This window comes from Ovis canadensis, chromosome 7 (assembly GCF_042477335.2).
Source record: "Ovis canadensis isolate MfBH-ARS-UI-01 breed Bighorn chromosome 7, ARS-UI_OviCan_v2, whole genome shotgun sequence".
Lineage (NCBI taxonomy): Eukaryota > Metazoa > Chordata > Mammalia > Artiodactyla > Bovidae > Ovis > Ovis canadensis.
The window spans coordinates 107494611-107508885 of NC_091251.1; positions in this window are offsets into that span (position 1 = coordinate 107494611).

Here is a 14275-nt window from a genome sequence, read left to right on the forward strand (position 1 = left end):
TGGTTTAAAGTTGTCTATGGTTAGATAATTTTGGGAAATGCTTGGTTAAAATATATCAGACAGGATTCTCCACTATAGCACTTAGAATCTTTTCTTAGCCGTTACACATCTTTGCTCTTCACAATGAGCTGTAGTATGTAGAAATGTCCAAGTATATTTGTCTAAGGAATATTGTTCATGGCATATACAACAGAAATCATATTCCAAAGAGCCCTTCATAGAAATATAAGGTACTAAGGGCTTCCCTCAGAGAAGGCAATGGCACCCCACTCCAGTACTCTTGCCTGGAAAATCCCATGGATGGAGGAGCCTGGTGGGCTGCAGTCCATGGGGTCGCTAAGAGTCGACACGACTGAGAGACTTCACTTTCACTTTTCACTTTAATGCATTAGAGAAGGAAATGGCAACCTACTCCAGTGTTCTTGCCTGGAGAATCCCAGGGATGGGGGGAGCCTGGCAGGCTGCCGTCTATGGGGTTGCACAGAGTCGAACACGACTGAAGCGACTTAGCAGCAGCAGCAAGGGCTTCCCAGTTGGTACCAAGTGTCTCAGTTGGTAAAGAATCAACTGAAAATGTAGGAAACCTGAGTTCAATCCCTAGGTTGGGAAGATCCCCTGGAGAAGGAAATGGCAATCCACTCCAGTGTTTTTGCCTGAAAAATCCCATGGACAGAGGAACCTAGCAGGCTATATAGTCAACGTGGTCACAAGAAATGGACATGACCTAGCAACTAAACCATCACCACCAAAATCAGCAAAAAAATAAATAAATAAATTAAAGCCTACAGATTCATCTAATTATCTATATTTTGATAATAGAATTAAATGTTTAGACTTTCAGCTTAAGACACTGAGCACAGAATAAACATATTCTTGCACATCAAGATAGGCCTGGAGCTAGGAAGTCGGGAACTCTAAGAGAAGGCTAGATTAGGGATGACAGTGCTTTGGATTAAACTAATATGCTGAGACATCACTTTACCAACAACGGTCCATACATTCAAAGCTATAGTTTTTCCAGTGGTCATGTATGGATGTGAGACTTGGACTATAAAGAAAGCTGAGCGCTGAAGAATTGATGCTTTTGAACTGGTGGTGGAGAAGACTCTTGAGAGTCCCTGGGACTGCAAGGAGATCCCACCAGTCAATTCTAAAAGAGATCAGTCCTGGGTTTTCTTTGGAAGGACTGATGTTAAGCTAAAACTCCAATACTTAGGCCACCACGTGTGATGAGTTGACTTATTGGAAAAGGCCCTGATGCTGGGAAAGATTGAAGGTGGGAGGAGAAGGGGAAGACAGAGGATGAGATGGTTGGATGGCATCACCGACTCAATGGACATGGGTTTGAGCAAGTTCCGGGAGATAGTGAAGGACAAAAGAGCCTGGTGTGCCGAAGTCCATGGGGTTGCAGAGTTGGACACGACTGAGTGACTGAGCAGTAACAAGATGTGTGAAACTGCCCAACGACTGTAGCTGTCTGAAACGTGGGCTTAAGCAGGATTCTGCGGCTCACTGGGAATCGATGAGGATAGAATGACTGAAGTGAGAACTTCTGGATGGAAGGACAGAATCAGCAGTCCTCGTGTCGTGTTTGCCTCATGTGAATCAGAAAGTAGTTAACTCAACATGATGTGTGTCATGGTTTTAAAAAAATTTAGCTTGTGAAAATCTTCTTCAAAGGAAATCTCACCTAGAAATGTAAATAAACAGAATACATAAAAGCAAAACTGTCTAAGAAATGTCTAGAAACTCCACCCACTCTCTTCTCCCTCCCGACCTTCCTCCCCATTGAGATCACTACCCACAAGAGTTTCTAGAGCTAATTAACTAGTTGAGTAAGATAAGGCTGAAAGTGAAGTGAAAGCGAAGTCAGTCGTATCCAACTCTTTGCAACCCCATGGACTACCAGGCTCTGCTGTCCATGGGATCTTCCAGGCAAGAATACTGGAGTCGGTTGCCATTTCCTTCTCCAAAGATAAGGCTAGCAGATGCTAAAGGAACCTAGCAACTGTAGACACAAATACTTCTTCCTTATCAAGGGAAACATTAATATTTCTCTCCTTTGATATTTCAAAGGAAATATTAAAATTGTCCTTTATTTTATACATTTAGTTCCTATTTGTTCTCTATTACAGAGAAGGAAATGGCAACCCACTCCAGTTCTCTATTAATACTTGGTAAATATTTGAGAATTTACACACTAATTCAGTTTTACCAGTAGAATCAAAAGGAGGGACTTTGGTTTACATGGAGACATTAAGGTAAAAGGTCAGAGTCTACAGATGAGGGACTCAGTGGGTTTTAGGAAGCAAATTGGCAGCAGTAGTTGAAAGTGGGAAAACCCAAGAGAAAGATTTATTCGTGTCAGGCACAGTCAGCCATCTCCTCTCTCCCAGACTATTACCCTTGCTGAACCCTAAAGGTTTTGAGATTTATTAAATTACTGGGAAATGAGTTCTTTGCAGCTTCCATTGGTAACTTAAAGGTTTGTCATGTAAACTCACAGTGAAGCACAAAGCACAGGAACAATATATTTTAAAACCATATTTTGTTCTGGAACCAACAGAAAAGTTCTACAAGAATAATGTGTCATTTTCACAAGCATTAGATAGCTAATGAATTTAGGAGATATCTATTTTTAAGAAGATTAGATGTGGAACAGAAGCCAACTGATAATTTGAAGTTGAACGTTCAGTGATGGGCTTTATCTAATGCTTGCACAGGATTCTTGTCAACTAAAGCATCTTAACGTTGTCTCTGCCAGTTTCAAACTCTAAAGGGTCACAGCTAGGAGAGCCTCCTATTCAGCTTTGCATCCCCAATGTCAATCACAGATGTCTGGTTCCTGTGGAGTAAATTCTCAGTTACTATTTGCTGAGATTAAGTAATTGCTTTATAAGAATCTCAATCATTTTCAATAGTAATAGGGGTGCCACATATGAGAGACTCAAAAAGGAAGAAGACTGAAAAACTCCACTCTTGTTTTTGGAGACCTAGTAGATATCTCTGAGGGCAAGGTGGCTTATGAGCAATGGGTCTAGTGATAGCTATGCATTTTCATTTATAGATTGGTATAATTATCAAAGCTGACATGAATGAGGTGATTTTTGCTGCATTAAAAATTCCAACCTATTTTAATATCAATTAACAAGCATATTTTAAGTAGTGAATCTCTGAACATTATCCAATGCCTTTGGCCATAACTTCCTGAGATAGGACTTTAAAAAAAAATTAAGCATTGATTTTTGCATTTTGAATTCTCTAAAATGTATTCCATGTACTGTGGCTATGAACTTTTGAAGAGTTACAGTCTTGGTCACCTACTGTGGATTTGTTTCAGCCAAAGGTAATAAGTTTTTACAACTAATTGTAAATATCGCCTTTCAGTGGTTTTAATGAACCTAATAAAGAAATATGGTAATTTGCCTGCTCTCTGCAGACACTTAGCTGTGAGAAAATTAAATTAGGATTAAGCCATATTAACCTTCATTACTTAGTCAGAGTAATGGATATTTTAGTGTAACTTAAGACAATGAAACAATGCTATAGATGAATCTTCAGAAATTTTAAACTCAGTGTATGTGATAGTCTTTATAGCTATATTTTAGATGGGATAGAACTGAAATATTCTTTACACTTTGAATACAATGAAGCACCATTAAGGGTAGATCCACCCTCATCCTAACAATGTACTTGGTAGAAAGCTAGCAATTTTTCTTCCTTTAATAAACAAAACAGCAACAAAACAAAAACCTATTCCTTATTTTATTAAAATGAACCACATCTTTAAAGAGAAAAGCTCAAGAATGAATTATGAGACTGGTGTACTTATTTCCACGTGACAGACAATATAACTAGGAGGATCTTCCAGTTCAGTTCGGTTCAGTCATTCAGTCGTGTCCAACTCCTTGTGACCCCATGAACCACAGCACGCCAGGACTCCTTGTCCATCACCAGCTCCCGGAGTTCACCCAAACTCATGTCCACTGAGTTGGTGATGCCATTCAACCATCTCATCCTCTGTCATCCCCTTCTCGTCCTGCCTTCAATCTTTCCCAGCATCAGGGTCTCTTCAAATGAGTCAATTCTTCGCATCAGGTAGCCAAAGTATCTTTAGAAGTTGATTAAAATTTTTGAAAAGGTAAGTCTTAGGATCTGCTTTTTGGAACATATATATATATATGCATGTATACACACACACATATACCTATATACACGTATACACTGAAGGTTTTTAAATAAGTCATGAGATCCAATTTGTGCCTTTGCTACTCAATTGAACCATAGAAAATGAGTAAACAAATGAACCTGTGTGTTTCAATAAAGCTTTATTTACAAAACAAGGCAGCTAGCAGAAGTTGACCCATAGGCCACAGTTTGCAGAACTAGAGAGTCCCTGCTAAAAGAAAATTGCAAGAGTTGCTCACTGGCCGGAAATACGGGAGAGGGAGATGCCAATGAAACATTTCCTTTCCATGTACGTTGAGCCACGGCAATGTACTTCTTAGATCTTGTACACAGGCTCTGAATAAACAACTTTCAATTGTAATCCTCCAGGTTCTTTTTCTCGACAAGCTAAATGAAACCTTATCTACAGACATCTGGATATAGTCAGGGCTTGTCATGCTGGAATTAAGAACTTGGGATGGCATCAACCCTGCTGTCCCTGGGTTTTGACATTTGTATCAGTGTTTTCCTTTAAAATGGTGGCATTTAGACAGTTCTGGGAGGGATTCTCAAGATCTAAAGCACACTGACGTAGCTCAACATACATGGAAAGGAAATGTTTCATTGCTTGGTGGTGGTTTCCATGCCAAAAGTCTCTAGACATTGAAGACATTGACATCCAGTTTCCAAAGAATGGGGATTGGGGAGGTGGCAAGGAGGAGGGGTCCAGGCTGGATATCTGGATTTTGGATGCTAAAACCAATGAAAGGTTGAGGTTCCCAGTTATATTTGCCAAGAGTTTAAAAGCTACATCTTCTTGCATTGATGGTCTAACTGTGATTGCCCAAGAGGAGCATGCCAAAAAGGAGGGGTAAGGGGATTTCCTTAACTCATGATATATAATATCTCCCAAATGTCTTGCAGAACCAGCAATTAGGAGTTGCCAAAATATCTTAACTTCACACTATAGTGCAGCCTCACTGACTTCATGCTCATCTGCAGAACATACAGGATGGAAGCAAAAATGGCGATGGAGAGGGTAAGAAAAATAAAATGGCCTGAAAATCTTAAGTCTTTAAGGTAACAACGGTGACATTAGATGGGATGCTGATAACATTCCAACCCTGAAGAAAGATGAATTACAGAGGAAATCACTCCCAAAAGGAAAGAAGTGGAATACGAAATATAAGTCATGCAACTTTTTAAGGAGAAAAGGCAGACTCTTCACTGGTATTATCTCTTAGGAATGAGATATTGCACCATCTGCTCTCCAAACAGTTATTTCATCTCACTCTGGATTTCTCCTTGGTCTCCTCCCTACATTTCTCTGAATTTTCAGATTGGCTCTCTTCCTGTGAGTCACATCCTTTCTTTAACTGTTTCCATATTTATTCCCCTCTCGGCAGCTTATGTATGACTCTTTGTTACGCTTTTCAAAATATTGCATGTTCCTGCGTCGTGATACTTTGCCAGTATCTAGCACCTATTATTCTTAGAACTCATTGGTGTTCAAATGCTGTCTTCCTAACTCCTATGTTTAAAAATGATTATTCATTTTATAGGTATAAACTTGCATCACAGTTTTTTACAAATATAGAGCTACTAGCTTACACTCTGATTTTACAGTGCTTAATTGCACTCATGTTTGTATGGCCATTGGATGATCTCTTCCAAATCATAATCACTTCTACTGCGTCATCGCCTTCTTCTACAATAAACTACATGGTATGTAATTCCATATGTCTTCAACCACTTTCCGTGTCATCCACTGGGAGTTCTCTCCGATACATTGACTGAGCCAATAACTTGTTATCCCCCATCCCTTATTTCTAGCCAGTGACCAAACTCTTGTAATTTTGCCTCAGCAGGGGCACTCTCATTCTGCAAACTGTGGCCTGTGGGTCAATTCCTGCCAGCTTCCTTGTTTTGCAAATAAAGCTTTATTGAAACACACATATTCATTTGTTGACATGCTGTCTACGGCAGGGTTGAATAACAAAGGCACAAACTGGATCTTATGATTTATTTAAAAACCTTCAATGACTTCCTGTTTCTTTCAGTATATAACTCAACTTTTTAAACACAAGTTGAAAGCCCTCTTATTAAATTCTGTTTCTTCTGTTTTTCCTCTCCTTGACAATGGATATCCCAAGCAAAGTAAGCAGCTTCACATTTCTGTCATATTTCATAGCAGAAAGCATGCTTGACTCCAAAAGACTGAGTTAGGTACTTACTTATTCTATGTTCTTACACAGAACATCACATCTCCCCTGGCTAGCACTGAACGCAATTGCACTGTAATTCCACTGACTTGTCTGAATCCTCTGCAATAATCTACTTCTTGCCACTGTTGCCAGGATCAAGTGAAGTGCCTGGCACACATTAGGGCTTCAGAAGTATTTAATAACCTAAGCAATAAAACAATGACTTGCAGATACTTACTAAAAAAAGAAAAATCTATGACAGGAACAACCCAATTCAAAGCAATGTAGAAAAAGTCCAAGAGTGATGGAAAGAATATAGACTTTTTGTTGAGAAATTAGCTACATTTTTACAGGTAATATTCTATGAGAAAATATAATGGAATGACTCAACATATTTACTGGGTTATAATATACAAGGACCAAGACAAAATTCCATAGTTGTAATTCACAATGCTCAGTCCATTATTCTAAGCATGTAGACATTATCACATCCATTTACCTTGTTATTAATGATTCTAACTTCAGTTCAGTTCAGTTCAGTCACTCAGTCATGTCTGACTCTTTGTGACCCCATAAATCGCAGCACTCTAGGCCTCGCTGTCCATCACCAACTCCCGGAGTTCACTCAGACTCAAGTCCATCGAGTCAGTGATACCATCCAGCCATCTCATCCTCTGTCGTCCCCTTCTCCTCCTGCCCCCAATCCCTCCCAGCATCAGAGTCTTTTCCAATGAGTCAACTCTTCGCATCAGGTGGCCAAAGTACTGGAGTTTCAGCTTTAGCATCATTCCTTCCAAAGAAATCCCAGGGCTGATCTCCTTCAGAATGGACTGGTTGGATCTCCATGCAGTCCAAGGGACTCTCAAGAGTCTTCTCCAACACCACAGTTCAAAAGCATCAATTCTTTGGCTCTCAGGCTTCTTCGCAGTCCAACTCTCACATCCATACATGACCACAGGAAAAACCATAGCCTTGACTAGATGGACCTTAGTCAGCAAAGTAATGTCTCTGCTCTTGAATATGCTATCCAGGCTGGTCATAACTTTTCTTCCAAGGAGTAAGCGTCTTTTAATTTCATGGCTGCAATCACCATCTGCAGTGATTTTGGAGCCCCAAAATACAAAGTCTGACACTGTTTCCACTGTTTTCCCATCTATTTCCCATGAAGTGATGCCATGATCTTCATTTTCTGAATGTTAAGATTTAAGCCAACTTTTTCACTCTCCACTTTCACTTTCATCAAGAGGCTTTTTCATTCCTCTTCACTTTCTGCCATAAGGGTGGTGTCATCTGCATATCTGAGGTTGTTGATATTTCTCCCAGCAATCTTGATTCCAGCTTGTGCTTCTTCCAGTCCAGCGTTTCTCGTGATGTACTCTGCATGTTAGTTAAATAAGCAGGGTGACAATATACAGCCTTGATGTACTCCTTTTCCTATTTGGAACCAGTCTGTTGTTCCATGTCCAGTTCTAACTATTGATTCCTGACCTGCATACAGGTTTCTCAAGAGGCAGGTCAGGTGGTCTGGTATTCTCATCTCTTTCAGAATTTTCCACAGTTTATTGTGATCCACACAGTCAAAGGCTTTGGCATAGTCAATAAAGCAGAAATAGATGTTTTTTGGAACTCTTGCTTTTTCAATGATCCAGCAGATGTTGGCAATTTGATTTCTGGTTCCTCTGCCTTTTCTAAAACCAGCTTGAACATCTGGAAGTTCACCGCTCATGTATTGCTGAAGCTTGGCTTGGAGAATTTTGAGCATTATTTTACTAGCCTGTGAGATGAGTGCAATTGTGTGGTCGTTTGAGCATTCTTTGGCATTGCCTTTCTTTGGGATTGGAATGAAAACTGACCTTTTCCAGTCTTATAGCCACTGCTGATTTTTCCAAATTTGCTGGCATATTGAGTGCAGCACTTTCACAGCATCATCTTTGAGGATTTGAAATAGCTCAACTGGAATTCCATCACCTCCACTAGCTTTGTTCGTAGTGATGCTTTCTAAGGCCCACTTGACTTCACATTCCAGGATGTCTGGCTCTAGATGAGTGATCACACCATCGTGATTATCTTGGTCATGAAGATCTTTTTTGTACAGTTCTTCTGTGTATTCTTGCCAACTGTTCTTAATATCTTCTGCTTCTGTTAGGTCCATACCATTTCTGTCTTTTATTGAGCCCATCTTTGCATGAAAGGTTGATCTTAGATCCAGCCAAATGCTCTTTTCTTGTGCAAAATGTCACCCTAATACAAGGCTCATAAAGTTTTCCATGTTACCTATAGTGAGGGATAATATCTTGCTTATTATGTAAACTCCAGCATTTGCCTCATTAAACCAGTGTCTAACCACCTTAGTCGTGGCTTTTCCTGGGATATGAATGAATAGTGGGCATCAAAGGCAAGAAAATGAGCCAGAACTGAGTGCTTTTACTCAATTTACTGTGTATGGATCTCCAAAACAAGTTGGAAACTGGGACTCAATGAATTCTTCTTCAACTAAATTGTAAAGTTAATAGTATTAAAATTTGCAATTCTATGTATATCTGTGGGTTTCCCTGGTGAATCAGTGGTACATAATGCACCTGCCAATCCAGGAGATGTATGTTCAGTCTCTGGGTACAGAAGATCCCCTGGAGAATGAACTGTCAACCCTCTCTAGTATTCTTGCCTGGCGAATCCCATGGACAGAGGAGCTGGTGGGCTGCAGTCCATGGGGTTGCAAATGAGTCAGACACAGCTTAGCATCTAAACGACACCAATGTTTCTGTACCTTTTTCACGCAAAGAACTATTTAAATGATCTTGTTTACATTAATTCTGTTTGGTTTTTGCTTTCACAGCTAAAAAGAACTACATTCTAATGGATAGATATGCTTTAAAACACTTCTGTGAAGGAAATTATTAATAAAATATTAATTAATAAAGAAAGCATAAAATCTTTGGAAACAAGAGGATTTTACAGACTTTGGAAGCTAAGTGTAACCAAAATATAATAAGGAATTTGAGTGGATGAGTCTTGGAACATACCTCAATGTTCTCTGATTCATAGCCCCAAAGGTGATCTGAGTTTCTATATTGTTTCATAGTCACTCATATATTTGAAGAAAAGACTTTCCCAATAGACTATATAAATCTGTAAGAAATGGCCTTTTTATCTTACCCAAATTATCCATAAGAAGGATGGTCAGCATTCTTTTTCTAAATGTAACTTTGTGCCATGAGTTTTCAAAGGCAATAATAATGTGGAATATTATGGGATCCGCATAAATGATTTGACTTATCCCGAGAAAGGAAAGCCCCCTACTGTTCCCGATGGTGATGTGACGAGCACAAGCCATGCTTGTACTGTTTGAATACATATCCCCTTACTCCTGCCTGGTGGGGTTCAGAGTCACCCACCAGGCAGGGTTAACTAATGACTGAAACGGAACCCAGCCATTTGAGGAAATCTCAAAGGCTTCCTGGAGCTAGGTTGGAAAGATGGCCCTTGCTAAGGGCTGTGCTTTATGTTTTGCACTGTTTACAGAACTTGCAGCACAATGGAGCGTGATTAATGAGGCTCTCCAAGCACCAGGCCAAGCATAGGACGTTGTACTTGTCACAGCTGAGGATCAGCCCTTTATCCCCCTTATAACCTAAGAAACGCAAACCAGAAACTGATCATTTCCTAGAGGAGTGACCCCGGCTTTCATCTCCCAGCAAACCAAGAGGTTAAAGAGAAGACATTCTCATTTTCTCATAAGAATGATGCCTTAACTTAGGGAAATGCTTTTTCTCTGAGATACTCTTACATTTATCACTTTATTCTATGCTTGCAAAATGATGTAAAGCAAGTTTGCCAGAAATTATTATCACCTATGAGATGAGACATCTGGGCCTTATGAAAATTGAGTGGTTTTCCTAAATACTCAGCTAGTTGGAAACATATTTGATACCAGAACTCAGCCTGGTTCTAATCCAAATATGCTGCAACCCGCTCTTAGACTTAAACACTTCTATGAGGCATTGGCAAAGAATCTGGCCCATTAAGAAACATTCTTAATACCTTCAAAACCTAGGCTTTTCCTAGAGCCTGAGAGTGCAAAATGTAAAATAAATAAATAAATAAATGTGATTCAAAGCCATGATAAAATATTTTAAATATTTCTCATTGTATCCATTCAAGAAGTTGATCTCAAAACCCTCAGACTTGTGTTTCTCTCCCTTCAAAGCTCAAACCTCATTAAATGTGCTCATCCTCACCTCCCTTCCAGCTGGGATACTGTTGTGAATGGGTGATGGATGGCCCACAGGTCGGGCGGATCTAGTCACAGTTCTAATCTCCTTCACTCTATCAACAGTTTCCTGAGGCCTGAAAAACAAGGTCTTCCTGGCTGTAAAAAAAAAAAAAAAGGCCATTAGAGAGAGTACACAAACTCGACTTCACCGCGTCTGATGGGCAAACTCCTGTTGGAGAAAAATGAAGGCAGAATACCCATCAGGGCTCGTTTTCAACTGAGAGCAACTACGTCAGCTGTCCTGAAGCTCCTCACGTGAAGATTATCTGTCCTTTGAATCTTTTTATATTATTTGGGGTAGATTATTTTTCCTGAGCGTGTTCATCAGCGGTACCCAGAAAAGCATGGTGACAATTATCCCAGTGTCATACACGTGGCGGGTTTTTGTTCAATTTTCTGCTTTTTCCTTTGTGTTTCCTTTCTTTCCTTTCCTATAGCTATGTATATATATATCCCCCCCACCCCAGGTAATCCTCCTAGTGAAATGACAGGTGCATCTATTCCAGACATTACAGCGGAAACTGCAGAAACACTTCCAGGGGTTTTGCTTCTTTATTTTCTGGTTGAGCACAGGTCTGGAGCTGTCACCATTTGAGAAAAGAGAGACTCTTGATCTGAGCTACTTGATGGACAAGATGTTGTCTTTATTTTCTTTTTTTTCTTCCCTTTGGCAGCTGATACTGTGTCTGACTTTCTTCTTAACCCATCTGTCTTATGCTTTCTTGTTTTGCCAGAAAAAAGAAAAATTTGACATCTCCACAAAATGATATTTATATTGCTGCAACTGGACAGAGAGAAACAAGATTCTTGATTGATGAATATCTGAAGGAATTTAGCTGTTAAAGAGATATGTTAAACTAATTGGTATTTCTATTGTGGAAGATAGGTTTTTATTAATAGAAAAATCATATTTCCATAAACCATAGTAAACAAATATATTATGGGTTGTGAAAATAGAATCTTTTGGCAGAGGAGTCTGGTAAGCAGAGAACTTAATACAAAGAAGAAAATTTGTTTTTCCTTAGTGATTCATAGACATTTTTCAAATGTTAGGGTTTTTTTTTTTTTCCCCAGAGAAGGGAGTGGAGAGGATATATCACTCAGCATTTTGTTTATTCTACTTCTGAATTTTATGGACCACATGCATAGATTTACTCAGATTGCAAATGACTTGCTGTTTTAAAGAAGGAAGGATAATGAATTATTGAAGCTTGAATATTAGTTTGCTATTTCTAATACTATCATGTTCTTTATTTATCACTCGAGATAATTCAAGTCCTATTTATTGGTGATGTATGAGGATCTAACAAGAATATTTACAAGATTAAATATTCATGGATGTTGACATCAACCCTCTTAGCTTTTAAAAAATAATTTTATTGAGACATATTTGCATATCACATAATTCACTCTTTTCAAGTGTACGATTCATTGATTATTTTCAGTAAATTTCCCAAGTTACGCATCTCTCAACCATGAATCAGTTGTGCATTTACTGCCAATCTCCATTTCTTCTTCTTTTCTTAAATCTTAATTTAATCTAATTTACTTGGCCGCACTGCGCAGCAAGTGGGATCTTAGTTCCCTGGCCAGGTTGGACACAGGCCCCCTGCAGTGGAGGGGCAGAGTCTTAAGCACAGGACCACCAGTGAAGTCCCCGATTGCTTCCTCCTTCCTCCAGTTCCTCTTCATTCTGGAAACTACTAATCTGCTCTCTGCATTCATCAAATTTGCCTCTTCTCTCTATTTACTATAAATTAAAACATGGACTAGGAGATCACTTGAGTATGGCTTATTTTACTGAGCAAGATATTTTTGAGGTTCACTCATGCCTTAGTAGGTATCCCTATTTGGTTCTTTTTATTGCCAAACTGTATTCTATGGCTTGGACGTGCCACAGCTGGTCAATCCATTCACCAGCTGATGGACATACTAGTTGCTTCCAACTTGAGGTTATTACAAACCATGCTGCTAAGGACAGTCATGTGAAAGTGTTTGTGTGAACCTATGCTTTCATTTCTCTTGGGTGGATATAACTGAGAGTGGAACTTCTGGGTCACATGGTAAATTTATGTTTAACTGTTTAAGAAACCTTCACATGAAACCGTTCTCCAAAATGGCTGTCCTATTTTACATTTCCATCAGCAATGTATGAGACTTCCAAATTATCTGCTTTTTCACCAACTGGTTATTGTGGGGTTTGGGGTTTGTTTTTTAGGTTGCACCTTGAGGAGTGTGGCATTTTATTTCCCCAAACAAGGATGAAATCCACACACTCTGCATTGGCAGAATGGAGTTTTAACTACTAGACTGACAGTGAAGAATTGGAATGGGGGTAGGTTGCTTTTTTTTTTTTTTTTGCTGTTATAGTGGGAATGAAATGGTATCTCACTGTGGTTATGATTTGAAATTCCTTAATGATGTTGAAGATTCTTTAGCTTTTATGTTTACTCCTGCAATTTTAAGCCTGTCTGCTTAGGACAGATATGTGAGGAATACACTGTGTCTTTAAAGGAATCTAGCTTTTAAATCACAGGGAAATTTTTTAATAATCTTTGATTTTATCCAAAGTGACAAGAAAAAAAGTTTCCTGCTTACGAGAGAATACAGCATACAGTTGAGCTGGGCTAGGGGCTAAACTCTGAACAGGCTTCTCGAGACCTGAAATATATCAATAGTACTAGGTGTTTCTCTGGTTCTGTGACCTGGGATGTGGGTGGGAGGTGGGGAGTTCTCTTATAAAAATAATTAATTTAGAAATGCTGTGAAGGATAAAGGGTTAAGAAATGAAGGTATTCTTTATGCTGACTGCTTGACTTTACCAAGTCTGATCTGATAATCTTTATTCTTGTATCTGTTGCACTTAATAATCTAACACTGTAACATTTATAGAGCACTGAAGTGAAAGGGAAAAGAAATCCCACTATATAAATGTGAAAATACATCAGAACCCATAAAAATAAAAATTAATACATTATCCAAGAACAGAAGAATTTAGGTCTTTCTGTGGTTTGACATCATGTCTTGGGTTTACTAAACATCTCGTCAAAATGCCAAGGAATGGGAAGACCTTTCAAACACACGCTCTTAATGACTTCTTTGGAGAAACTAACCTCATGGCCTTTGAAGACAGGAGGAGAAGAGGACGACAGAGGATGAGATGGTTGGATGGCATCACTGACTAGATGGACATGAGTGTGAGCAAGCTTCAGGATTTGGTGATGGACAGGGAAGCCTGGTGTGCTGCAGTCCATGGGGTTGCAGAGAGTCAGGCACAGCTGAGTGTCTGAACTGAACTGAACCGAACCTCATGGCCTCTGTGCTATTGTTCTGCTGCCAAGTCCTGTCCGTCTGTCTGCAACACCATGGACTGCAGCAGGCCAGGCTTCCCGCTCCTTCACTATTTCCTGGAGTTTCCTCATTGAGTAGGCAATGCCATCCAAGCACCTCATCTTCAGTCACCCCCTTCTCCTTTTGCCTTAAGTCTTTCCCAGCATCAGGGGCTTCTTATGACCTTTGTCAACCTACAACACAGAGTGGTGAACCACAATGACTCTTTTTTAGGAAGCAGAATTTATCTTCTGTCCCTGTACTATTGATAAATAGTAAAAACAAAATTCTGATAAACTTA